The sequence below is a fragment of the Puma concolor genome, chromosome C1, assembly GCF_028749965.1.
Source record: "Puma concolor isolate L17-30 chromosome C1, mPumCon1.1.hap2, whole genome shotgun sequence".
In the NCBI taxonomy this organism is placed as follows: Eukaryota; Metazoa; Chordata; class Mammalia; order Carnivora; family Felidae; genus Puma; species Puma concolor.
The window spans coordinates 186119287-186144695 of record NC_141674.1 but is presented as its reverse complement, the minus strand read 5'-3'; positions in this window follow the sequence as shown (position 1 = coordinate 186144695).

The window sequence follows — 25409 nt, the reverse complement described above, 5'->3', positions numbered from 1 at the left end:
TTCCCCTAAGAACTTAAGGTGCTTTTTAAAGTAAAATTCTTAAAGTAAAATAATTTAAACAACTGAAACAGTTTAAAGGTTAAATTGTCTGAGTGAGTAAGAGAATTTATTCTTTGACATTTTGGCTCTGGACTAGAATAAAATTTCTGGTTCATTTTAACTCTAGATGAGAATAAAGTTCTTAACCAAGCATGATCAAAAGTCTCTTTTATTAGGGAAACAGAATTAGGTGAATTTTTTTTTAATTTTTTAATTATTATTATTATTTTACATAGAACTCTGTCGCAGAATTGGTGTTCAAGACTGGGGAAGAGTACAGGACACCTGGGTGGCTCAGTCAGTGAGGCGTCCAGCTTTGGCTCAGGTCATGATCTCGAGGTTCACGGGTTTGAGCCCCGCCTTGGGCTCTGTGCTGACAGCTCAGAGCCTGGAGCCTGCTTCGGATTCTGTCTCCCTCTCTCTCTGCCTCTTTCCCGCTCATGCTCTCTCTCTCTCTCTCTCTCTCTCAAATAAACATTTAAAAAAATCTAAAAAAAAAAAAAAAAAAAAAGACTGGGCAAGAGTAGTTTATGTAAGCCCTTCATTCATTCATTCAGCAAGTCAGCCAGCCGCAAATGCGCAGAGCACACGTTTGTGGGGCACCCTCTCAGTCTCAGGCTCTGTCTCCCATCTTTCAGTTTTTTCTTAGTATTTCAAGTACAATTCTTCCATCAGGCAGCATCTTTGTGGTATGTTCTCCCTTCGTTTATGGAACAGCATGTTTTGTTTGTTTTGTTTGTTTGTTTCACCAGCACTAGCATACCATCTGCATTCTGGGACACCTCTTTTCTTTTCTTGAAGAAGTATGAGCACCCTCCAGACTGATTTACTATCCCCTCGCCCCAGCTACTGCCCAGCCTGGTGACTGGCCAGAGCACAGCAATCCTGAGGAAGCCGGAGGTCCTGAATTGTCCCGAGTTGAATGGTCAGTACTTCTAAGAGTCAGTCAGTCGAAGAGAGACAGATGGCTCAATGAACGCTGAAGAAGACTCCAGCCAACACTGTCTATTTCTCATTGTTACCACTCCTCTGCCATCTGGACAGATTCTGTTTGCCCTCTATCTTGTCTTTGGTATCTGTCTTAGCTTGCTCTGGTTGCTGTAACAAAGTACCACACATTGGGTGGCTTAAACTAACAAACTTCATTCTTTTCCAGTTCTGGAGTCTAGAAGTAAAAAGTCATAGGGTTGGCAAGGCCACTCTCTCTGAGACTCTCGGTCGATTTCTTGCTTGCCTCTTCTAGCTTCTGATGGTCGCCAGCACTCCTTGGTGTGGCAATGCATCGTTGCAATGTCTGTCTCTGTCCTCACACTGCCTTCACATGGTGTCTAAACTTCCCTCTTCAGAAGACACTAGTCATCGAAGTAGGGCCCAGGAAGACCTCATCTTAACTGCATTATATCTTCAAAGACTCTAGTTCCAAATAATGTCAGGATTTAAAGGGCGTGTCAGGCGGACATGAATTCTCGGGGGATACTATTCAACTCAGTACAGTATTCAACTCCCTTCCCTTAACCCTTCAAGTACAGAGGCTTGTTATTACCAGGAATACTAACCTATTCCTTGATCATTTCCTTGAATTTGTTCACGTAATTGTAACTTGTTCACATGATGTGTAAACCCCTCTGAAAGTCTCCTCAAATTACCCGGTGCGAATGCGTCATTTGTATACTGCAGGGACTCTGAGTGATGCACCTGTCTTCCCAGGTACCTCCTTCATTGTCTCTAATGTATCAGCTTGCTTTCACTTACCACTTACAGCAGGAATGTTAAAGACAGAAAATATTGTGCCACGAACGGTTTGCTTTGGGGCTCTGCAGGCTTTGTAGGGAAGGACCACAGGACTTGGATAAGCTTCTGCTCTTAATAGGAACCAGACTGAAAGTTTTTCAGATGTGTGACACTGATAAAAAGAACTCCAGAATAAAGCCAAAAGGGTGAAAAAGGAGATGGCATTAGGATACAGTGGGATGAGAACACAGACGTTCCCATACAGCCAAAGGGAAATATTTTAATATCCATAGACAAGCAGGAAAGGGACAGAAATACTAACAAATCAGACATGCCTTTGCTAATCTGACCACAAAGCTGTGTTTTTTTTCCCTTTTTATCTGTGATTTATATTAACACATCCTTTAAGTCCTAGAATAACTCCTGCTAATATTCCTTTATTGTACTTTAACTTAGGAATTCTACATCTAGGGGCCCCTGGGTGGCTCAGTCGGTTAAGTGTCTGACTTCAGCTCATTGTTCGTGAGTTTGAGCCCCACATTGGGCTCTGCACTGACAGTGCAGAGCCTGCTTGGAATTCTCCCTCTTTCCATCCCTCCCTCCCTCCCTCCCTCTCTCTCAAAATAAATAAATAAACTTTATTTAAAAAAAAGAATTCTGCATCTATTAGAAATTAAACTTGTTCGTTGTTTTCATTTTTATGCTATTATTTTTTGATTTGAGATTAGAGTTATGTTAACTATGAAAAAGGATTTGGGAAGCCGTTTATTCTTTATTTACATCCTGAAACAGCTCAACTGTAACAGGACTTCATTGTTCCCTGAGTGTTTCTCTCTTGAAGATTTCAAAAAATTTGCGGATGAAACCATTCTGGCTTGATAAATATTTTGCAAATCACTGACCAGTTTAAACATTTCTTCTACCATAACGAATATAATTTTTATATTGCTTTGGCATTTTTGATTTTATTGGAAATATCCATTTCATTGAGATTGAATGTCTTTAGATTAGAGGTATACGTGGCAGGTATTTAAAGGTTTAAATGTTCCTATCTCTGATGATATCCCCCCTCTTTCTTCCCCATATTAATAAACATATTAGTAATTGTAATAGTGATAATACTATTTGCAGGGCAACATGCTTAACCACTGTACACACCTGACGTTCTTTAATCCTCGTAACAGTTCTAGGATGTAGATGCTGACATTTTCCCATTTTGAGATGAGAAAGCTAAGGCATTTGTTATGATGGCTGTATTTTTCTCCTCCGATAAATAAAAGATAATAGTAGATCCCCAAATAGTGAGACAGTTTTGTTCAAAGTCGCACGGAGCAGTATGGCAGTGTGCAATTCCATCCCCTCTACCTACCATCAGAAGCCACCCTCCTAACTCTCAACCTATGTGTATTTGTGTTTGCATTTCTTTTCTTTTTTCCTCCATTAGTCTTGCCAGAGAGTCTCTTGACAGAGTCTCTGTCTATTTGATAGAGAACCAATTTCTTGGCTTTACTAACAAATTCTACCTTTTCTCCTTTTAAAAAATTCACTACTTTTGATTGTGATCGTCATACTCAGGTGTATCTTCGCTGTCTTTTTAGTTCCTTGAATTTAATGGTAGGTTAGTTCTGTCTTGTTGAACAATAAAAGTATTTCAAACTACGGCATTTTCTCTGATTGTAACTAGCAAGAAATCTTAGGTTGAACCGTCTGAAGTTGACATCAATGGTTGGCAATTTTTGACATAACAAAAACGACCATTTCATATGGTTCAACCTAATGCATAATGTTATTGCCATAATTATTTTTTCAATATGCTATAACTACACTTTGATATGCTTTCCTGTTTCAAAGATTGTTTTAGATGGGTGATTTAATTTTTTTAATGGCCTGAGTTTTTACTTGTTTTACAAATAAAGAAAATTTTAAATTATTTTCTAAAGCATAACCTCATTGCTCTCTCTTTACTCAAAAAAAAAAAAAAAAAAAACTTGCCCTGGCCTTTCTACAGTGACATTGTTCACCCACACTTCTGCTTCTCAACGTGGCATCCAGCCTGTCTCAGTATGCCCCTCACGCCAGGGGTGCCAGGCTGAACCCCCTTTATTCACCACCTCTGGCTTTACTCATGTTCTTCCTTCCCTGTGAAGTATCCTCTCCCTTCATCTCCACTTGCCAAAAATCCTAATCTTTGAGAAACAGAGACAAGCCACTTCCTCGGCAAAGGCTGCCCTCATTCGCAACTTTTCCCACCCAGATGATCTTGGTTAAATGATTTAATGCAATCACTGAATTTCAGTTGCCTCATTTTTAAGATGGAGGTAATAATACTCACTTTTTCAACGTTTATTTATTTTTGGGACAGAGAGAGACAGAGCATGAACGGGGGAGGGGCAGAGAGAGAGGGAGACACAGAATCGGAAACAGGCTCCAGGCTCTGAGCCATCAGCCCAGAGCCTGACGCGGGGCTCGAACTCACGGACCGCGAGATCGTGACCTGGCTGAAGTCGGACGCCTAACCGACTGCGCCACCCAGGCGCCCCAATAATACTCACTTTTTAGGTTGCTATGGGGATTAGGTGATATAAAATCTAAATCAGGAGGAGAATTCTTGGCACATATGAGGTCAGTTAGCTTTTTCTGTGCTGTACTCAGTGACTCCCTCAAACCACTGTCACATTTTCTCCCTCTCCTCCTGCCAAACCTCATCCCAGAGTTATCTACACTCACAGACTCTGTTTCCTCAGCCTTGCCTTGTCCTCCATCTACTGTAATTGGGCTTCATACTCCTTTGCTCTACAAATGAACTACTTGCCAAACTTGCCTGTTCTCTCTTCCTTCTCATGTGCTCCCATGATCCATATCTCCCCTTCCTCCTTGCCTTTGTCTTCCCAACACGGGTCCCTGGCTCTTCTACGTCCCTGACTTCTCCTTCTTTTTCTTTCTATCAGCAACTACTGTTGGACCCTCCTGCTGAATGGTATTGTTACTCAGGCTTCACTCCTGGTTCTTTTTCTCTTTTTACCACAAACTTATGGGTGATTTTACACATTCATGTAGGCATTTATATTACTAGTTCTAACTGTTTTCTTCAGCTTCAAACTCATTTTTCCAACTGCCTCAAGTTTAATACAGAACAACATAAGATCGTGGTTAAGACCACAACTTAGCGTCATAGGCACCTTGGATTTTATTATCTGAAAATGGGAGCCTTGCAAGATTACCAAGGGATTAAGTGAGGTAATTAATGTAAAGAACTTATCATCTAATACTTTGGGTCTCTATCTCCCTTGCTCCTGTCTTTGATCTCTTTCACAGTCATTGAATATTGACCCCTAAGTACAAACAGAAATTCACATTTTGCCCTTATGTCCATGCTTCTTCTAATTCAGTGAAGAGCAAAATCATAAGCCAAAATCTAAGAATTGTCTTTAAATTATTCCTCAGACTCAGTTGGTCACTTCATGTCTATCCAGTTCTTTAATGTCTTCCGTATACTAGATCTCCACTCGCTCTCTCTTAGATGGTTCTAATATATTTTCAACACCCAACTAGCCTCTTCTTCCTTTCCCATTTGGTACATTCTCTACACTGCCACCTGAATTATAAATATAAAATATAAATGAAGTGTGCTTTCAAACCTTTTACAGCTCACCTTTGCTTAGGATTTGTCATGTACATAGGCCCTCAAGACATATCTTCCTTAAGTACTCTCTAGTTATTCATTCTTCAGCACCTGTTTTATCAGTTGGCCCATGATTGCCAACAGGATTTACATGTCTTTGAGTTGCTTGAAATTAAAGGCTCTAACTCTTCCTTATAGCTTCTAGTGAACCTATTACAATGCCCTAGAGATGATCACCTCATCAATAATGTCAATCTGAATTCCTGATGATAAATGCTACTATTAGTGAGTGCTTACTATGTGCCTTGTACTGTGTTATGTGCTTTGCACATATCATCTCATTTAATTCCTGTGGAATAAGTACTAGTACTGTCAAATGAGCAACAAAGAGATTAAATAAGTTGTCCAAGACCCTGCAGCTAGTAAGTAGAAGGGCTAGGATTTGAACTCAGGCAACTACAGAACCTGCCTTTTTAGATACTACATTATTCACCTAGTACATATCAATACATGTTTTCTGAGTAAATGCTCAAAGGATCAAAATGAAAGTAACTGCATTACTTAAAAGCTGCATAAAACAAAGCAGTGAGAATGAAAATGCTATTACTTGCAAAGTATTAAGAATCGATTACATACTTACCACATGCAAAACAATGCTGTAAGAGGAAATGACAATGAATTCATGGCGCTCTTCTTCCTAAGATAAACTTATTTTCAATGTTTCTCATTCTCAAAAATATGAGAAATTTAGCCACTAGTTACATTTCTTCTGTGGTAATTTCTCAGAGTAAATGTGTCAACTAATTACATATTTTCTGATTACTTGTCTGTTTTAATGCTGGAAGCCTAAAAAGGAGAAATTTTTGAGATTAGCAGTTCCTCAAACCTCATTTTACAATCTTCATGTTTTGGGGTGCCTGGGTGGGTGGCTTAGTCAGTTTAGCGTCCAACTTCAGCTCAGGTCATGATCTCACAGCTTGTGAGTTCGAGCCCCACGTCAGACTCTGTGCTGACAGCTTGGAGCCTGGAGCTTGCTTCAGATTCTGTCCCTCCCTCTCTCTCTGCCCTAATCCACTCACATTCTGTCTCTGTCTCTCTCAAAAATAAATAAACGTTAAAAAAAATCTCCATGTTTTGTACCCCACCTTTTAACATGAATGCATTCTGTTCTTTCTTAAGGAGAAAAGCCAATAAAGAGGATACCAGGGTGAAATTTAAAATGTCATAGGGATGTCTTGTAAATAAAAAGTAATCTAATCCATTTCTGAATAATTTCTGAAAGACTCATAAAAAGAGTAATCAGAGATATAAATTCAATGGCAAAATCCCTGGATATTGGCTGAACCTCACCAGCTTTGTCTGAGTTGGCTAAGTTTAAACATGAGTTTGCTAGCAAGTCCTTCCCGTGACCCAGATCTTCTCACTGGTCACACACATGCCTTGATAGCCTCAATACTGAAACCTATGGAATGAACGTTTTATTCTTCTATTTCTAAAATAGCCTACGTTCACGTATGCTATCAGTGACCTTTTATTGATGGCAGTACTATAGAACAAAAAAAAGTAACTTTAATAGCCTACGTAACTTATAGAATTGCATATGCCAAGATAAAGGGACCTGGTGTAAAATAAGAACTTTATCAAGTAGTACTTGTTTTATGGAAAGCACTGTACCTTGAGAAAAGTACAAAGATCAGTCACGATGCGTGTCTGACTCGCACTGTAAAATTGTTGCTTCAATCATCATTGACCAATTACTGTTTTATTATATTTTCTTTTTCTTTTTTATGGTAGAGAATGCAATTTTCCCACAATCAGTCCTTCAGCACAAATACAATAACGATTTGGAGAAAGAGAGAAAAAAAGGGGTCTTAGTTTTATCTGTACAAAGGGACCAATTGGAGTTCAGTTGTGCATGGAGCTATATTTCAATGGGCTGTTCTAAAGATATCTTTCTCTTGTAAATAGGTCTTATAAAAAATAATCAGGAGGAAACTTGTTTTGACTGTTTGGTTTGGAAATATTACAATTCCTAGAGATTTTCTACTTTTTTATGTGGAATAGACTTGCAGATATGTAAGTGTGATAAAGTCACACATGACACTGCTTATATTCCAGGTAACTGTCATTATTGTGGTCATTAAGAGCACAGCCAGGGCTCTTGTTTAAAAGGAAAAAAAAAAGATATTTCCATTAAAAAAAACAACTTCCCCTAAAAATTATTACAGGTTTAATTTTAAAATCTAAGGGCTTACTTATTCACCGTTTTTATAAAGAAACCCATCTATTTTAATGAGATTTGTAACATAACACCCATATTTTCCCCATGCCTCATTTGAACTCTATACTGAGGAACGGATGCCCTTCACATGTTCATAACTCACCCTATTTTTGTAAGGAAAATGTGGCAAACAGGTAGCCCAGCAATGGTTTTATGTTAGCTTTACTGGTCCCTTCAGCACAGGTGTGACAAAGCGGGGACGGGGCTAACACTACAGTTACCATTTAGTTCCACTAAGAAGCTACATAAAGAAATAAATGCCAAATTAAATACTTTCTCTTTCCCATCCTTTCTCCTGGTACTTCTTCAGGGGTGTCAACAGCAGCCCCAAGAAAATTGGAAGGTTGTGATATAATGGCTTCATAATGCCTCTGATTGGAAAGAAGGAAGGAAGGAAGGAAGGAAGGAAGGAAGGAAGGAAGGAAAGAAGGAAGGAAGGAAGGAAGGAAGGAAAGAAGGAAGGAAGGAAGGAAGGAAGGAAGGAAGGAAGGAAGGAAGGAAGGAAGGGAGGGAGGAAGGAAGGAAAGAAGGAAGGAAGGAAGGAAGGAAGGAAGGAAGGAAGGAAGGAAGGAAGGAAGGAAAGAAAAGAAAAAAAAGAAAAGAAAAAAAGAAAGAAAGAAAGAAAGAAAGTAAGAAAGAAAGAAAGAAAGAAAGAAAGAAAGAAAGAAAGAAAAAGAATTTTAATATTTATCTCTCTCTAGACAAGTATACTTTATTATTTAGAGAATCTAATTTTATTTGCATATGTGTTTCCTTACACCAATGCTCACAGTTATGTATAAAAAAAGGAGCTCGCGTAATGCTTTCCTATGTATTTTGGAGGACATTCTAACGTGGAATGTTGTGTGCTGCCCCACAAAAATTGTCCTCACATCACTACTTTGTGGAAATGTAATTTTATCCTGATAGAAAATTATTCCATAAATATGATATGTGGGTGGGTTGAAGCATACCATATAATTATTTTTTAATAATAACTATAAATATAGAATAACTTAGGCTACAAGTCGGGACTAAAAATAGCCAGGGTAGGTAATGGAGCATTTACTATTTTTAAAGTAACACTCTAAATATAATACAGAGTATCAAAATTTCAACTTGTTGCATTGCCATCTGTTAAAAGATACTGTCATTTTCTTTTTTTCTTTCTTTTTTAAATATGTAAGATTTTTATGTGGTATTGTCTATGAAGCCTGAAGCAGACTTTGAAAGGTTACATATGTATTGTAGAATGTTCCCATTTTTTCTAAGATAGAGCCCAAATGAGATAATAAGATCTGGCTTTTATAACATAATGATAGAAAGCAATACTCACATGCTAAAAAATCCAAAGAACCTAAAACATGTTTTCATATGGTATATTTATTTTCTTCCTATATTTGCCTACATGTTTGTTAACTGATAAAGTCTAATGATTTAAAATACAGTTCTATTTACATCTATATCCGCCTCCTTTCTTAAGCATTTTAGATAATTATTAAAGAAATGCCACCAACTCCTTTTTGGCATCGGAACATAGCTTAGAACATTTTTAACCAAATAAAATATATAATATTCAATTATTATTTCTTCCATGTCAATACATGAGAAAATTAGCTTTAAGGAATTGTGCATAGTGGCTAAACCTGGGAAGCTTCAAGCAAAAAGTAAAAAACGGAGCAGAAAATAACTTCATCCTTTGAATTTTATTTCTTCTAGAGTTAGATGTCCAAGGTTAGAACAGGTTGTCCTTCTGTACAAGAACTCATCAGGGATAAAGAGGATTATTGAACAATTTTTATTAAGAGGATCACTGAATAATACACACCAGGCAGCTAAGTAGAAGTTGTTTGTTAACTTGTTAGTCACTGGTTGGGCTCAATTTCTCAGAGCTCACAAAAAGTTAAGTACGAATGTTGACTCCATAGAGAGTTGGATGTCTGTTGCATAGAAAGAACCCACTGCAGCTTCCAAAGGAATCATCACTGGACTTCTACCATATTTGAGACCTGTGGATTGTTGAAGATTGCGGGGAGGTCTATTCTGAGTTCTGTGTCATTTCATAAGCCTTGGGTTCTGACTTTAATTTTCTTCAGCTTGCCTTTGAGAGGCTGGAAACTACAAGATCTTGTTCACAAGCGTGTTCAGAATCTCTTTTAAACCCGCCCCGGCTTTATTTTCTTAAGTGACTTAATCAAAGGTAATTCGAGTTCACATTTTTGTATCAATGGTTGTATTCAAAGAGGTCTTATCTGATTTCCATCACCAATTAGAGGCTTGCATTTCTTGTTTATATCCATCTCGACGCTGACAAGGGCCCGGTTTTGGTTTTGATAGGAAGTCGAGCCTTCATCTCATGTCAAAAGTCCCTAAAGCACATTTGTTCTGGTAAAATTATATCTCGGCAATGATGGGTTCTAATATGAAATGAGGATGTGGTGGCATGGGGTGGTCCCTGCCACTTTGTTTGAAAAATAAATTGTGAAACCTCAGTAGTAAATATTTGCCTGAGAGAACACAGTGGGAGGGAAATTACAGTGCTGGGGAATATTGCCATTAAGAGGACTGAAGTCAGAGGTTAACGTAACAGGAGTTGGTCTAGTCAGAAAGGTCAAAGCCGGTTGGCCCACTCAGCAGAGAGCTCCTAGATGACTTTTAACTATTTTTGGCAAGATAAACAGCATATGTCGCTGCCTTTGGGAGCAAAGAACAAAGGTCAAAGACCCAGGGGGATTAACTTCTTAAAAAGAGATACAATATTTAACTTGGCTGCCCTCAAATGCCTTGGGTTTTCTGGCCAGCTTTCCTTAGCAATGGAAATCCAGGTTTTGTTTAAAACAAATAGGGTATCTTTTAGAAGTCAAGATTCTACCGCTGCAAACCTCATACCACAAGAAACTGTAGATTGTAAATTAACGTTTAGACTGGTAGCTACCTAAGAGCTACAGAGGTCCTGTTTGTTCTGGGGTTGTGGGCCACGCCCCACCATCCCTGAGGGTCATCTGCACCTTCCTGTGGTTCCCACACACCCTGGGCACCCCTGGCACCTCTCTTCCTGCTGTGCGCCATGCCTGTCAACTGCATGTCCCTTCCGGTGGACTCTGAGTGTCTCCAGCTCCTCATAGTCTATCTTCTTTATCGCTGACATCATTTAGTTCAGAGAGTTATTCTGGAGCCACATTACCTTGGTTTGCTTCTTCATAGCTGGGTACAATTGGATAAGTTATTTAACCTCATTACGCCTCAATTTCCTAAAACCGGAAGTGGCAAGAATAAATAATGGTACCAACTTCATAGGTTAAAGTGGGACAAAATCGGGGCGCCTGGGTGGCTCAGTTGGTTAAGCGGCCGACTTCAGCTCAGGTCATGATCTCGCGGTCCGTGGGTTCGAGCCCCGCGTCGGGCTCTGTGCTGACAGCTCAGAGCCTGGAGCCTGTTTCAGATTCTGTGTCTCCCTCTCTCTGACCCTCCCCCATTCATGCTCTGTCTCTCTCTGTCTCAAAAATAAATAAACATTAAAAAAAATTTTTAAATCAAGTGGGACAAAATCCCTTATTCACAATTCTGAAATTCAAAATAAACCTATTTGATGGCCTAAACTAATGTGAAAGTATTTAGAGACTTAATCTCATTTAATGTAACTATTCATGTATTTCAGTACAGAAAAGTTAATGTGTTTGATTAGGGACGTTGCCTCAGACGCTCTAGGGATGTTATATATTCTATAAATGTTACGGTGCTGTTTTAGTATCTTAAAAACTTTGAATTCTGAATCATATCTGACTCCAAAAGTTTCAGATTAGGAATTTTGCTTACTGGCAAACAAAATTGAGAGATATCGGTCAAAATCTATTGGCTATCATCATTATTTGGATCCTAACACCTGGATCAATATCTGACACAAAGAAAGTGCTCAATAAATCCTAGTGCTATTTGTTTTAGAAACTTAATAAGCAATCATGCTTATGGGTCACTGACAGAGCACACTAGGCTCTTCATATGAAAGCTTGGTGAAGTCAAGGTACTTGTCCACGGTCATACACTTAGGAGTTAACAGAATAAGAATTCCAAAACGGGCCAGTTAATTCCAAAGTCTACACACTGGGCTAGTTCACACACTGCTAATACTAAACCCCTAACCATCCACATCTCCCAGAACAAAGTTATGGTTCTGCTGCGAACGGAATCTGAATGCACTGTGTCCAATGGCATTTTTAGGTTTTGTGCTTTCCACTGACTTTTGTGTTAGTACTAATCAAAGTGAACAGCAGAACAGCCAAACAGTGAGTGTGCAAAAGAAAGATCAATGACATACTGTATGTGTGTGTGTGTGTGTGTGTCTAGATGCTTAGCAACTGCTCAACTAATATGCGCTGAAATAAATAAAAGCATGTACCGTACAGGGTCTCTGCTGTTTTACCTTCTGTAAATCACTTCTGTACCCTAGGTCAGCAAATATTTGAATATTAAAGTTATTTGGTCTTTATCTTTTATCTTATTAAGTCTCAAATATGTGTAACACAAAAATAGCCTCAGCTTCATGCATTTCCTTTATATCGGATTCGAGCCTTCATGGAAAAGATGGACTGATTCATTGATTAATATTATTCTTTATTATGTAAGCACCATACCAATTCTTTATGGAAAAATGCCAATGTATACATAAGTAAAAATTATTTCCTTTTTAGTGCCCATTAAGATACCTTATTTGAAGCTTAAGAGAATGAGTTCACTTTTAAAATATATTATCTTTTTTTTCCCCTTAATATTCTGAAATAGTATAGCGTGTGCTAAGGGGGAGGTAGTGAGAGAGTTACAGAAAAAAACAGATCTGCCCTGAGGTGACCACTGCCCTACTCATGCTTTTGCTAACCACCTTATGTTGTATATCTGTTCGAAGAACGGTGTGTATGATTATGATCAACCAATTTAAACTCTGTTTGCTATTTTTTTATCTACAACAGAATGCTTTCACTTATGTAATAAACAACATTAATAATAATTATTTGGTGTGATAGAAAGAGCTTAGGAGAGGCATGGCAGCTGCTAAAATACTCTGGTTTAGCATGAGTTATTCAGTGTAACTGATCATACCAGTGGTCCTACTTTTTCATAATTCCCAGTATCCATACCCCTTGGGCTCACACAGACTCTGGGCTCTGTCATAGGACTAACTTTGGTCAGTGAACACTAGCAAAGTTGATAAAAACAAATGCTTAAAAAAGTACATGTCCATTGTGTCTCAGGAACCTTCTGACTTCCCATTGTCATGAAAGTATGTCCAGGCCACCCCGCGGAAGGAATAGGAGAGGCATTTGGAAGAGAGCTAAGTCACTAAATTGAGGCCAGCCCTGCCCAGCCAGCTAGCTGCTAGCCAAGTCACTAGCTCATTGTAAATGCTTGAGCAAGGCTAGTTGATATCACCAGAGGCCAGCCAGAGAACAGATCTGCTAAGTTTACCCATAGACTCAAGAAATAATAGGCAGTTGCTGGTTTAAGCCACTATGTTTTGGAGTGGTTTGTATTACAGTAATAACTATCAGAATTTGCTCTGCTGTGTCTCATTTCCCCTGTCCATTGGAACAGATGAGACAGAATTTCAGTCCAGTTTTGAAATTCTATACTAATTCTTCATATTAATTTTACATGTTCAAAGAATTATAGAGTTTACATTTCAATGTTATCATCAGTAGCAGCAGTACCGTCATGACCCACAGTTATTGAACATACACATGCTTAGCTGTAAATAGGACTAAGCAAGATTTGTTAAAGAAATTCCCCACCATCTAGAACACAAGTTGGCAAACTTCTCCCGTAAAAGGACAGATAGCAAATAGTTTAGGTTTTGTGGGCCACAGGTTCTCAGTCACACCTATGCAGCTCTCACTGTAGCACAAAAGTGACCACAGACAATATATAAATAATTGGGCCTGGCCGTGTTCCAATAAAAGATTATTTACAAAAATAGATGGCAGACTGAATTTGGCCCATGGTAGTAGTTTGCCAATCACTTAGCAAGAAACCACTGAAACCAGACAACTCTGCTATTGTTAAAAAGGAAAGAATACAGAAATGCCTATGCAAATTAGCATGGGCATTTCATTTTTTGTGTGTGTGGTAAAAAACCACACTATATGAGTTGTATACTCTTGATAAATGTTTCAGCATATAGCATAGTATTATTAACTATATGCACATTGTTCTACAGATTTCTAGAACTTTTTAATCTTGCATGACTGAACCTTAATACCTATTGGACAGTGACTCCTCATTTCTCTCCTCCCTAGTCCCTGGAAAGCACCATTCTACTTTTTGCTTCTGTGAGTTTCACTATTTTAGATACCTCTTATAAATAGAATCATGTAGCATTTATCCTTCTAGGACTAGTTTATTTCACTTAGCACAATATCCTTAATGTTTATCCATGTTGTACCATGTAACAGAATTTTCTTCTTTTTAAAGGATGAATTATATTATATTGTACATATACACAATATTTTCATTATCAATTCATCTGTCAGTGGACATTCAGGTTGCTTCTACCTCTTGGATATTGTTAATAATGATATAATGAACATAGGAGCTCAAATATTTCTTCAAGAACCTATTTTCAACTCTTTTGGATAAATACCCAGAAGTAGGATTGCTGCATCATAAGGCAGTTTTGTTATTGTTGTTTTGTTTTATTTGTTTTTTGAGGGAATCTCCATACTGCTTTCCATAGTGGCTGCACCATTTTACATTCCTACTAACAGTGTGGAATAGTTCCAGTTTCCTCACATCCTCACCAACACTTGTTATTTTTGTTTTTTTGTTTTTGTTTTTCTTTTATAATGGCCCATCTAATAAGATGATATCTCCTTATGGTTTTGATTTGCATTTCCTTAAGGATTAGTGATGTTGTCCATCTTCTCATATATCTATCGGCCATTTGCACATCTTCTTTGGAGAAAAAATGTCTATTTAAGTCCTTTACTCACTTTTTAAATTGAATTATTTATATTTTTGGTTTTGAGTCATATGAATTCCTTATATATTTTGAATATGAACCCCTTATCAGATATATGGTTTGCAAATATTTTCTCCTGATTCACGGGTTGTCTTTTCATTTTGTTGATTGTTTCCTTTACTGTGCAGAAGACTTTGAGTTTGATGGAATCACTTAGTTTGCTTTGGTTGCCTGGGCTTTTGGTATCATATCTAAAAGATCAATGCCAAGGCAAGCCAATGTCAAGGAGATTTTTCTTCTATGAGTCTCATATTTTGTCCTACACTTAAATCTTTAATTTATTTCTGGTTACTTCTTATGTATTGAATAAGGTAAGGGTCCAGTTTCATTCTTTTGCATGTGGATATCCGATTCTCCCAACACTATTTATGTAAGAGACTATTCTTTCTCTATTGTATATTCTTGGTTCCTTTGTCATAAATTAACTGACCATATATGTGTTAACTTATTGCTAGGCTTTCTATTCTGTTCTTTTGGTCTATGTGTATGTTTTGATACCATTACCATACTATTTTAATTACTGTGGTTTTGTAATATAATTTGAAATCAGGAAATGTGTTTCCTCTGTATCTTCTTTCTTAAGATTACTTTGGCTATTCAAGATCTTTTGTGGTCCTGTAAGAATTTTAGTATTTTCTTTTCTATTTTTGTGACAAATGTCATTGGGATTCTGATAGGGATTGCATTTAAAGTGTATATTCCTTTGGGAAGTATGGATATTTTAACAATATTAATTCTTCCAATCCATGAACTCAGAATATCTTTCTATTTATTTGTGCCTTCTCAATTTCTTTCAATGTTTTATAGTTTTTAGTATACAGATCCGTTCATGGGATTGATGTTCTTATGTTGAACCATCTTTGAATCCAAGTGATAAGTCCCCTTGGTGATGGTTTATGATCCTTTTAATGTGCTGTTGGATTCTGTTTGCTGATATTTTCTTGAAGACTTTTGCATCTATGTTTATCAGGGAAATGGCCTGTACTTTTTCTTTTCTTATGTTGTCTTTTTCTGGCTTTGGTATGAGATTGTTGATGGCCTCATAAAATGAGTTTGCAAATACTCTCTCTTCTTTGATCTTTTGGAAGAATTTTGGTAATGTTTGATAAAATGTTTGGTAGAATTCTCCAGGGAAGCCATCTGGTTGGGGAGTTTTGTTGTTATTGTTGGGAGATTTTTGATTACTGATTCAATCTTCCTACTTTTAGAGTTCTATTCAGATTTCCAGTCGTGGTGGTTGAATGTTTCTAGAAATTTATTCATTTCTTCTAGGTTATCCAAATTGTTGTTGTATAATTACAGTAGTCTCTTATAATCTTTTTCTTTTCTGTGGCATCAGTCGTAATGTCTCCTCCTTCTAATTTTGAGTCTTTTTTTTTCTAGTCTAGCCAAAGGTTTGTCAGTTTTGTTGAGATTTAAAAAAAGCTGATTCTTATTTCTGCTGATTTTTAATTGTTTTTCTATTCTCTATTTTATTTCTTCTCTGTTTTTCATTATTTTCTACCTTCTGCTAACTTTGGGATAAATTTGTTCTTCTTTTTCTAATTCCTCACATAAAATAGGCTGTAGTTATAATAATCTATTTTGAGTTGATATCAAATCACATATAAAAACTCTACTCTTCTACTTCTCCTCCCTCACACTTTCACAAAATACATTTTTTATATTGTGTACCCATTAGCATACGTTTATATTTACAGTTATCTTTTATACTTTTGCCTTTTAACTTCCATACCAGAACTAAAGTTATTTCCACACTCCCATCACAGTATTCTGTGTATTTGCCCTCTCCAACAAGCTTTCCATACTTTCATGGGCTTTGTGTTGCTGTCTAGTGTTGTTTTATTTCAACTTGGAGGACCCTCTCTTTGAATTTCTTGTAAGGTAGGTCTAGTGATGATGAATCCCCTCAGCTTTTGCCCATCCAGTAAAGTCTTTTTTTTTTTTTTTTTTTAATGTTTCTTCACCCTTGAGAAACAGAGAGAGACAAAGCATGAGCGGGGGGAGGGGCAGAGAGAGAGAGAGAGGGAGACACAGAATCTGAAACAGGCTCCAGGCTCTGAGCTGTCATCACAGAGCCCCATGTGGGGATCAAACTCACAAACCATGAGATCATGACCTGAGGTGAAGTCAGACACTTAACCTACTGAGCCACCCAGGCGTCCCTAAAATCTTTATTTCTACTTCATTTTTGAAGGACAGTTTTTCCAGACATACTTTTTTTTTTTTTTTTTTTTTTTTTGACAGAGAGAAAGGGAGAGACTATGCATGTGTGAGAGGGGGAGAGGGACAGGAGGAAAGAATCTCAAGCAGGCTCCATGCTCAGCGGGGAGCCCAATGTGGGGCTCAATCCCTCCACCCTGGGATCATGCCCTGCACCAAAATCAAGAGTCTGACACTTAACCCACTGAGCCCCCCAGGCATAGTTTTTGGATGGCATGTTTGTTTGTTTGTTTGTTTGTTTGTTTGTTTCACCAGTTTGAAAATATCCTTCCACTCCCTCCTGGCCTGCAAGACTTCTGCTGAGAAATCTGCTTATAATCTTATAGGTACCCCTTGTATGTGTCTTTTCTCTTCCTGCTTTCAAAATACTCTCTTTAACTTTTGATAGTTTGATTACAATGTGTTTCATTATTGACTTCTTTGGATTTACTCTGATTTTAACCTTTTGAGCTTCTTGAATCTGGACGTCTATTTCCTTTCCTAGGCTGGCAAATCTGGGGGGCATAATTTCTTCAATAAGCTTTCTGTGCTCTTTCTCTCTCTCATTTCCAAGATTCCTATAATATATAATTATTTTATTTCATGACAGTGTCCCATGAATCTCTTAGGAGATTCATCAGTCCTTTTCATTCTTCTTTTACCTTTTGTTCCTCTGACTGGATAATTTCAAATGGACTCTCCTCAAGTTCATGGATTCATTCTTTTGCTGTTCAACTTCTCTATTGAATGTTTTCATTCAATTTCAATTCGATTTGAATATTCTTCAGCTTGAAAATTTTTGCTTGGCTCTTTTTTATATTTTCTATCTCTCCATCAATATTCTCAGTTTGTTCATTCACCATTTTGCTGAGCTGGTTGAGCATCTTTATAATGGTTAATTTGAATTCTTTGTCAGGTAATTCATATACCTCTATCTCTCTAGAGACTACTTCTGGTTATTTATTTTGTTCTGTTTATTGGGCCATGTTTCCCTATTTTCTAAATCTGCTTTCTAACTTTGTTTTGGGATCACACATAAAAAACAGCCTCCTCTCCAAGTGTATAGTCTGTATAAGCAAAGACCTTCACCAATCAGCCCCATTAGAGATTCTTGGGGCTTCTCAAACCTTTTTTTGTGCACATATCCTCTCTGGGCTAGTACATTTAAATTCCTATTGAGAAGATTTTTCCAGTTTCCCTTTTCAAGAGCATGTAATCTTTTGCTCCCCTTGGGTGTTTGCAGAACTATAGGTTCTCTGGGGCCACCATGAGCTCTTTTGTTCTCAGTAGCCGCTGGGGCATAGAGTATGCCAAGTCCCATCAATGCTCTGAAGCAGGTAAAATAGAAACCAGTCTCATAGGCAGTCCCTGGCAAATCTGAAATGTTGGATGAATGCTCCAACTCTAAGTCTCCTGAGGGAGAAGCTGGATGTTGGGGGTTTTCTCCTACTCACTCCATGCTGACCCGGAAGGAAGAACTACTGTGTGTAAATGAAAGCAGCACAAATATACGCCTTTACACTTAGCAGCCTCCAACCTGGTGCTCTTTCTTGTCGGTGCTTAGATTCCGGCTGGTCCTTGGGCAGCCCCCAGAAAAGCCTGCATGTTAGACTTAGGTTTTAGTCTTCTCTTTCCCTCTCTATGGTGAAACCAGGAGCTGGGAGTTTTGTCACATTTGTGCCACACTGAGCTGGGGGGAAGGACTGTGGTGGGTGAGTGCCACACATGTTCCTGCCAGCGTCAGTGTACCTGGATACCTGATGTACTTGGATGTATCTGGGATTCAGGGACCTCCTAACTGTTTCCTGGATTTCCCCCAGAGGAAGTTGATCCATGTATTGTTAAATTGGTGTTTTCGTGTGAGGATGGAGGGTCCAAGGCTTCCTATTCCATCATCTCCTGGATGTCACCCCCTGGCTTTGTTTGTTTGTTTTACGGGAAGTCACATTGCTTGCTTAAGGTTTTCACTGGGTAGAAAAGTGTTCTAAGTAAAATGAAAACTTAGCGACAGGTATAGGATAAGAGAAAGAGAATAACAGATACAGGTAGGACAGGAAAAATCATGGATGACCCTTTCCCCACGTTATGTCATGTGGTTGCAAACCACCTAATTTTATCCATAATAATTTTTTTTTTTTAATTTTTTTTTTTTTTTAACGTTTATTTATTTTTTTGGGACAGAGAGAGACAGAGCATGAACGGGGGAGGGGCAGAGAGAGAGGGAGACACAGAATCAGAAACAGGCTCCAGGCTCTGAGCCATCAGCCCAGAGCCCGACGCGGGGCTCGAACTCACGGAGCGCGAGATCGTGACCTGGCTGAAGTCGGACGCTTAACCGACTGCGCCACCCAGGCGCCCCTCATAATAATTTTTTAAAAAGTGTTGCTTTAACTCAAATACAGGATCAACAAATATCTATGTAAATAGCATAATTATTTTCAATACTGACTTTTAAAAAACCCTCATTACTGACAAACTATCAATTTGCAATCATATTTCACATTCGCCTTGTCCATATGCTACAATGAGCACAGCTTCCATCATGTTCAATAAAGGTTTGATAAATGAGTGAAGGGTCCCTTTATTCCTTAGAAGACACAGTAAGAAAGAAGACTCCATTTTAATTTTTTTGATGAACTCCAAAACATACCAGTGATTCGGTGCAACATGGTCATTCCACTGGTGAGTTGGAGGTAAAACTAAGCATCCACTGACTGACACTTTGCTTAATTTTGGACGTAAAGCAGGAGCATATTTGATATTTAAAACTGTCTCTAGTAGCTATGTTTATAATACAAGACCTTGCCAAAAGTTAACCTTTCTCTATATATAATCAATAAGCAATTAGAAAATTAACAGGAAAAAAGATCACAGTATCACTTGCAATACAAGGTATCATCATATAAGAAATATAATCATAAAATATCTGAATAGTCCTCAAGGACAAAGATGCTAGAGCCAGGCTGCCAGGATGTGAATCCTGGCTCCACTGCTTTCTAGCTCTATGACCCTGGGCAAATTTCCAGATGTCCCTCTGTCTCCTCATGTGTTAAAAGTGCAGATTATAACTACTTCAGAGTTACTGAATGGATTAAATAAGTGAATCCATGTAAAGCTGATGGAAAAGTGGCTGGCAAAAAGTAAGTGCTATTGCTGGGTTAGTTTATCGTTATTATTGTTATTATTTCATAATGAAAATTACAACGTGATCATGAGGAACATACTATGCAATAGATGGAAACCGAAATAAATACCATGTTCCAGGGTAGGTAAAGCCAAATTCAAATGAACTAAGATAATAGGTTAGAAAAAAAAATAGGAAGAACAGAAGAAAATGGATAACATATACCTGAATGGAATAATTCAAATAAACCTAGGATTTAAAAAAAATAAACTAAATTAATCTATAAATTTAACACAGTTCTGATCAGAATTCCAATTTGGTTTTACAGAGCTTGGTAAATTGATTATTAAGTTAATTTGGAAGAGATTATGCATGGACACAGCTGAAAAGATTTAAAAAAAAAGACTAATAATTATAATGCTCTGATAGGTAATAAAATATACTATAAAACTATTTTAATTAAAAACATGTGGTATTGGGTCACCTGGATGGCTTAGTCTGTTGAGCATCTGACTTCGGTTCAGGTCACGATCTTATGGTTCGTGAGTTCGAGCTCCGTGTCGGGCTCTGTGCTCACAGCTCAGAGCCTGAAGCTTGCTTCGGATTCTGTGTCTCTCTGTCCCTCACTCTCTGCCCCTTCCCCACTCACATTCTGTCTCTCTCAAAAAGAAACATTAATTTTTTTTTTTTAATGTGTGGTATTGGCACAAGAATAGATAATCACTAATAGAACAGAATAGAGAAGAATTACACTCCTTATTTATGTGTATTTAGTATGTGATATGATATCATTTTAAATAATTAGGGGAAAGATAGACTGCTTAATAAGTGGTATTAGACATGGCTCTTTATATGGGGCGTGTAAAACAGATTTCTGTCTCACACCAAAAAACCTCATGCTTTCTCTTACAGAAACATGGATTTCAGGTGGAGTCAAGAGTTATAGATTTAAAACTTACCAAAAATAAAAAGGATTAATATATGTTACACCTATGTAAAGGAAAAACCCAGTTCTTCCCATTGTGTTTCTCTACTGTGTATTTCCTTTACTACTCACAGAGAACACCTCACTTATGACAATGATGGTCACCAAACATGTTGGGGTTCTTCCCCACATCAAGCAATTCTCTACATCACCAGCTGAGTGTCCTACAATTTAACTCCATCTGATACTACCTGAAGACTGTGTCAGATGTCCCAGGTATGGACTCAGTCCCACAGACTGCCCAGTGCCCCCATCCCCGCTGCAGATGCCAGTAGTAAGCCCAGGCTATCACCTGTGCTTCTGACCTATGGGCTATAGATTGGAGTGCCCAATGACCCTCCACCACTGCTTGTGTTCAATTAGTTTGCTTGAGCGGCTCATAGAACTCAGGGAAACACTTATACATTTACCAATTTACTAAAGTATGTAATAAAGAATACAGACGAACAGTCAGATAAAGAGATACATAGGACAAAGTCTGTGAGGTTCTCCAATACAGGAGCTTCTATCCCCATGGAGTTGGGGTGCATCATCCTTCTCTTGTGAATTTACCAACCTGAAAGCTCTCTGAACTCCATCTTATTGGGATCTCATGGACCCATCCTCATTGCATGACCAATTATGAACTCCATTTCCAGCTCCTCCTCCTTTCTGGAGGATGAGAGGGTAAGGCTGAAAATTTCAAACTTCTAATCATGACTTGGTCTTTTGGGGGACCAGCCCCCATCCAGGAGCCCAGCCAGAGTCATCTCACTAGAATAAAAAAGTGCTCCTAGAATTCTTACCACTTAGGAATTCACAGGTTTTTAGGAGCCTTGTGTCAGGGATGGGGTCAAAGTCAATATTAGAACAATAGAGGCTCCCAGTGTTCTTATCACTTAGGAATTTACAGAGATTTTAAGAGTTCTGTACCAGGAACAGATATATATATATATATATATATATATATATATATATATATATATATATATATATACATACACACACACACACACATATTCCGTTATCTCACAATAGAATACAAAATGCAGAAGCCATTAAAAATAATACTGTATTTTTAAAAACATTAAAATTTAAAGCTTTTATAACAAAAAGCACATTAAATTAAAAAGCAGGTAAAAGAACAGGGTGAATTATTTCACACACATGATTCAAATGATTAACATCTATAATATATTAGATCATTAAAATCATCAATTTAAAGAAAAAGCAAAACATAAATAAATACGATCCATGAAAAGATGCCCAACCTCATCATTAATAAGGGAAATACAAAATTAGAAAGAAAAAAAAAATTACTATTTTTTTTTTTTTGCCCGTCAGATTACATGGAAATTTGAAAGTTGTAACATTCTATTTGGTTGGGAATGCCAAATTGTGCCACTGAGACCACTGTAATTAAAAAAAAAAAAAAAAAAAAACATTTCAACTTTACAGAAGTTGTAAGGAATGATTTGGTTACAGTGCAGGATTTAAGGGAGGTGGTAAAGATGTTTGTAGTCATTGTTGGTGCAAATGCACATTTCTGTAGCATTTTAGAGGACTATCTGGGGGTTTCTAAAATTTTATTAATATGGATAACATTTGATCTAGCAATTCTAAGAATCTGTGCTATAAACAGACACATAAATGCAGATACATGCACATGCGTGCACATACACACACACACGGAGATGCTCATTACATTATGCTAATTGCAAAAAAAAAATAAAACAAGAAGAAAAGAGAAGAAAAGAAAAGGAAAGAACTAAAATTTACTCTATAGGGGAATAAATAAATTACTTCCAGAGTCTAGAATACTATGCAGTATTTGAGGTGAATATGATAGGGGTTCCTGGATGGCTCAGTTGGTTAAGTGTCCAACTCTTGATTTCAGCCCAGGTAATGATCCCAGGGGGGTGAGATGGATCCCCACATCTGGCTCCATGCTAGGTGTGGAGACTGCTTAAGATTCTCTCTTCTCCCTCAGCCCCTCACCAGTATGCATGCACAGGTGTGTGTGTGTGTGTGCTCTCTCTAAAAAAATTAAATAAATAAAAGAAAAAATAAAATGAATATGATAGATCTTTAAGGAGTGATCTGGAAAGATGTGTGTGTGTGTGTGTGTGTGCGCGTGTGTATTTTAATGTTTATTTTTGAGAGAGAGAGAGAGAGAGAGAGAGAGATAGCAAGCATGAGTGGGGGAGGGGCAGAGAGAGAGAGAGAAACAGAGAATCTGAAGCAGGCTCTGCACTGTTAGCAAATAGCCCAATGCGGGGCTCAAACTCACAAACCAAGAGATCATGACCCAAGCTAAAGTCAGATACTTAACCCACTGAGCCACCCAGGTGCCTGACATATTAGATATATTAGTAAGCAAAAAGAAGATGTTGGAGTAAAAAATAATAATAACATAATGTAATGTTTACTATGTGCTAAGGATAATTAGGAGCATTTCATGTGTACAATATGTGAAATATTCAGAACTGTGGAACCCACATACATTTCTCACAAAAATTCTTTGAGTTGAGTACTATTATTACACATATTTTAAGTATGAGGAAACTGAGGCACAGAGAAGTCAAATGACTTGTGGAAGGTTAAAGATTTTGTGTTTTTTATTTTATTTTTTAAAATTTTTGTTTTAATGTTTATTTATTTTTGAGAGAGACAGAGTGCGAGTAGGGGAGGAGGAAGACACAGAATCTGGAGCAGGCTTCAGGCTCTGAGCTGTCAGCACAGAGCCCGAGGCAGGGCTCGAACTCAACAAACCATGAGATCATGACCTGAGCCAAAGTCGGATGCTTAACCAACTGAGTCACTCAGGCACCCTGAAAGTTAAAGATTTTGAATTCAGGCAGTTTAATTCCTGAATCTTGGGTGCATATGAAACAATGTCTCCCTAAAAACAAAATAAAGGCAATAAAACTGTGTTATGTCTAAAACTCCACATGGATAGCTGGGCAGGCACTTAGATAGGCAGATAGAAAGATAGATACACTATGAATGCATAAAAGACCTCAAAGGATGTATAATGAATTATTAATGGTATTTAGTTTTTGAGTATGTGGAGATGGAGAGAATATCTTTTTACTCAATATATTTCTGTCCTGTTCGAAGTTTTACAAGTATGTATTCATTTAATACTTGTATAATATAAAATATTACTTAAAAATAATCACCTAATGATCATACACACACACACACACACACACTTACTTGGTTTACCCTCTATAAGATGTTGGCTATTTGTGAAAATTATGTATTGATTATGATAACAATGGCTAGAATTTAAGAGCTGTTGAGATCATATACTTCAAATAGTTCACCAGTCAGTATATCAAATTTCAATCCCTCAAGGAACTTTTGGAGGATTGCACAATATAAAATATATTGGAGCATAATGATACATACATCTTGACCCACTGTCATGTTCACTGCTCTGGTATCTGTGGTATTAAATGGGTCATCTGCCTCTCCACCATTTGTGGATTTCTTTTCCTTTTCTGTAAATCGTGACTTTTTTTTTCTGTAAATGGGTGATCTTAAAATGGGTGACTAGTTCCTGTGATACAAAAGCAGTTTATAACAGTGACAAATCTTGGCAGGCCAGGTTCCCTGGTTTTTAAATAATCCTTTTATTCAAATTGACTTCTAATCCAAGCCTCCAAGAGCAATCCTGGGAGTCTTGAGGCCTGGGACCTGGAGCAGACCCGCTTGCCACCTTATTATGCCCAAAGTAATTCCAAAAAGCAACCTGAGAACACAATTGTTTACCAAGCACATGTTTGCTGTTTTGGAGACTCTTTGAAAAGCATCTCATGGCAAAAGGGGCCCCTGCTGGACCAGAAGGGGATGTTCTGATCTGAGTTTTCCTGGATAATTACAATGGTCTGATTTGATGCAGGATTTTCCATACAAACATTAGACAACAACCAAGATTCTTTATGATACAATGTGATATGAAATGATTTTATGCAGACAAAAATTTAAGGCTAACAAAATTCTAAAGCTTGATTGCTCATGGGATAATATTTCAAGCTTCCAATCATTCCATTTTAAAATACCTCAAGTTTACAATGATGAATCTAAAAAGCACTAACAAACCCTACTCATTCAACTCTAGTTCTTGAAATGGCATCTGCCTTTGAGCTATAAAAATAACAGATGATTTTTTGATAGCTTATCAGTTAACAGACTGCTTAGTTAGGGTAGCACATTTTTATGCTAATGTCAGCAGAGAGGGAGAGGGAAAGAGGAAAGTAAAAACACAGAGCACTGTGGTGGGGTAGAGAGAGATTTAAGGACACATTTTGATGGAAAAATTAGAGATTTTTCTTTTCCAGGATTCTTCCTCTATAAGGTAAGGCAAGACCATTGGCTTGGAATTGTTCAAACTTAAAATAGACCGTAGGGCTAGGTAGGGAAGTAATAAAATGTGATTTAATGTTTACATCC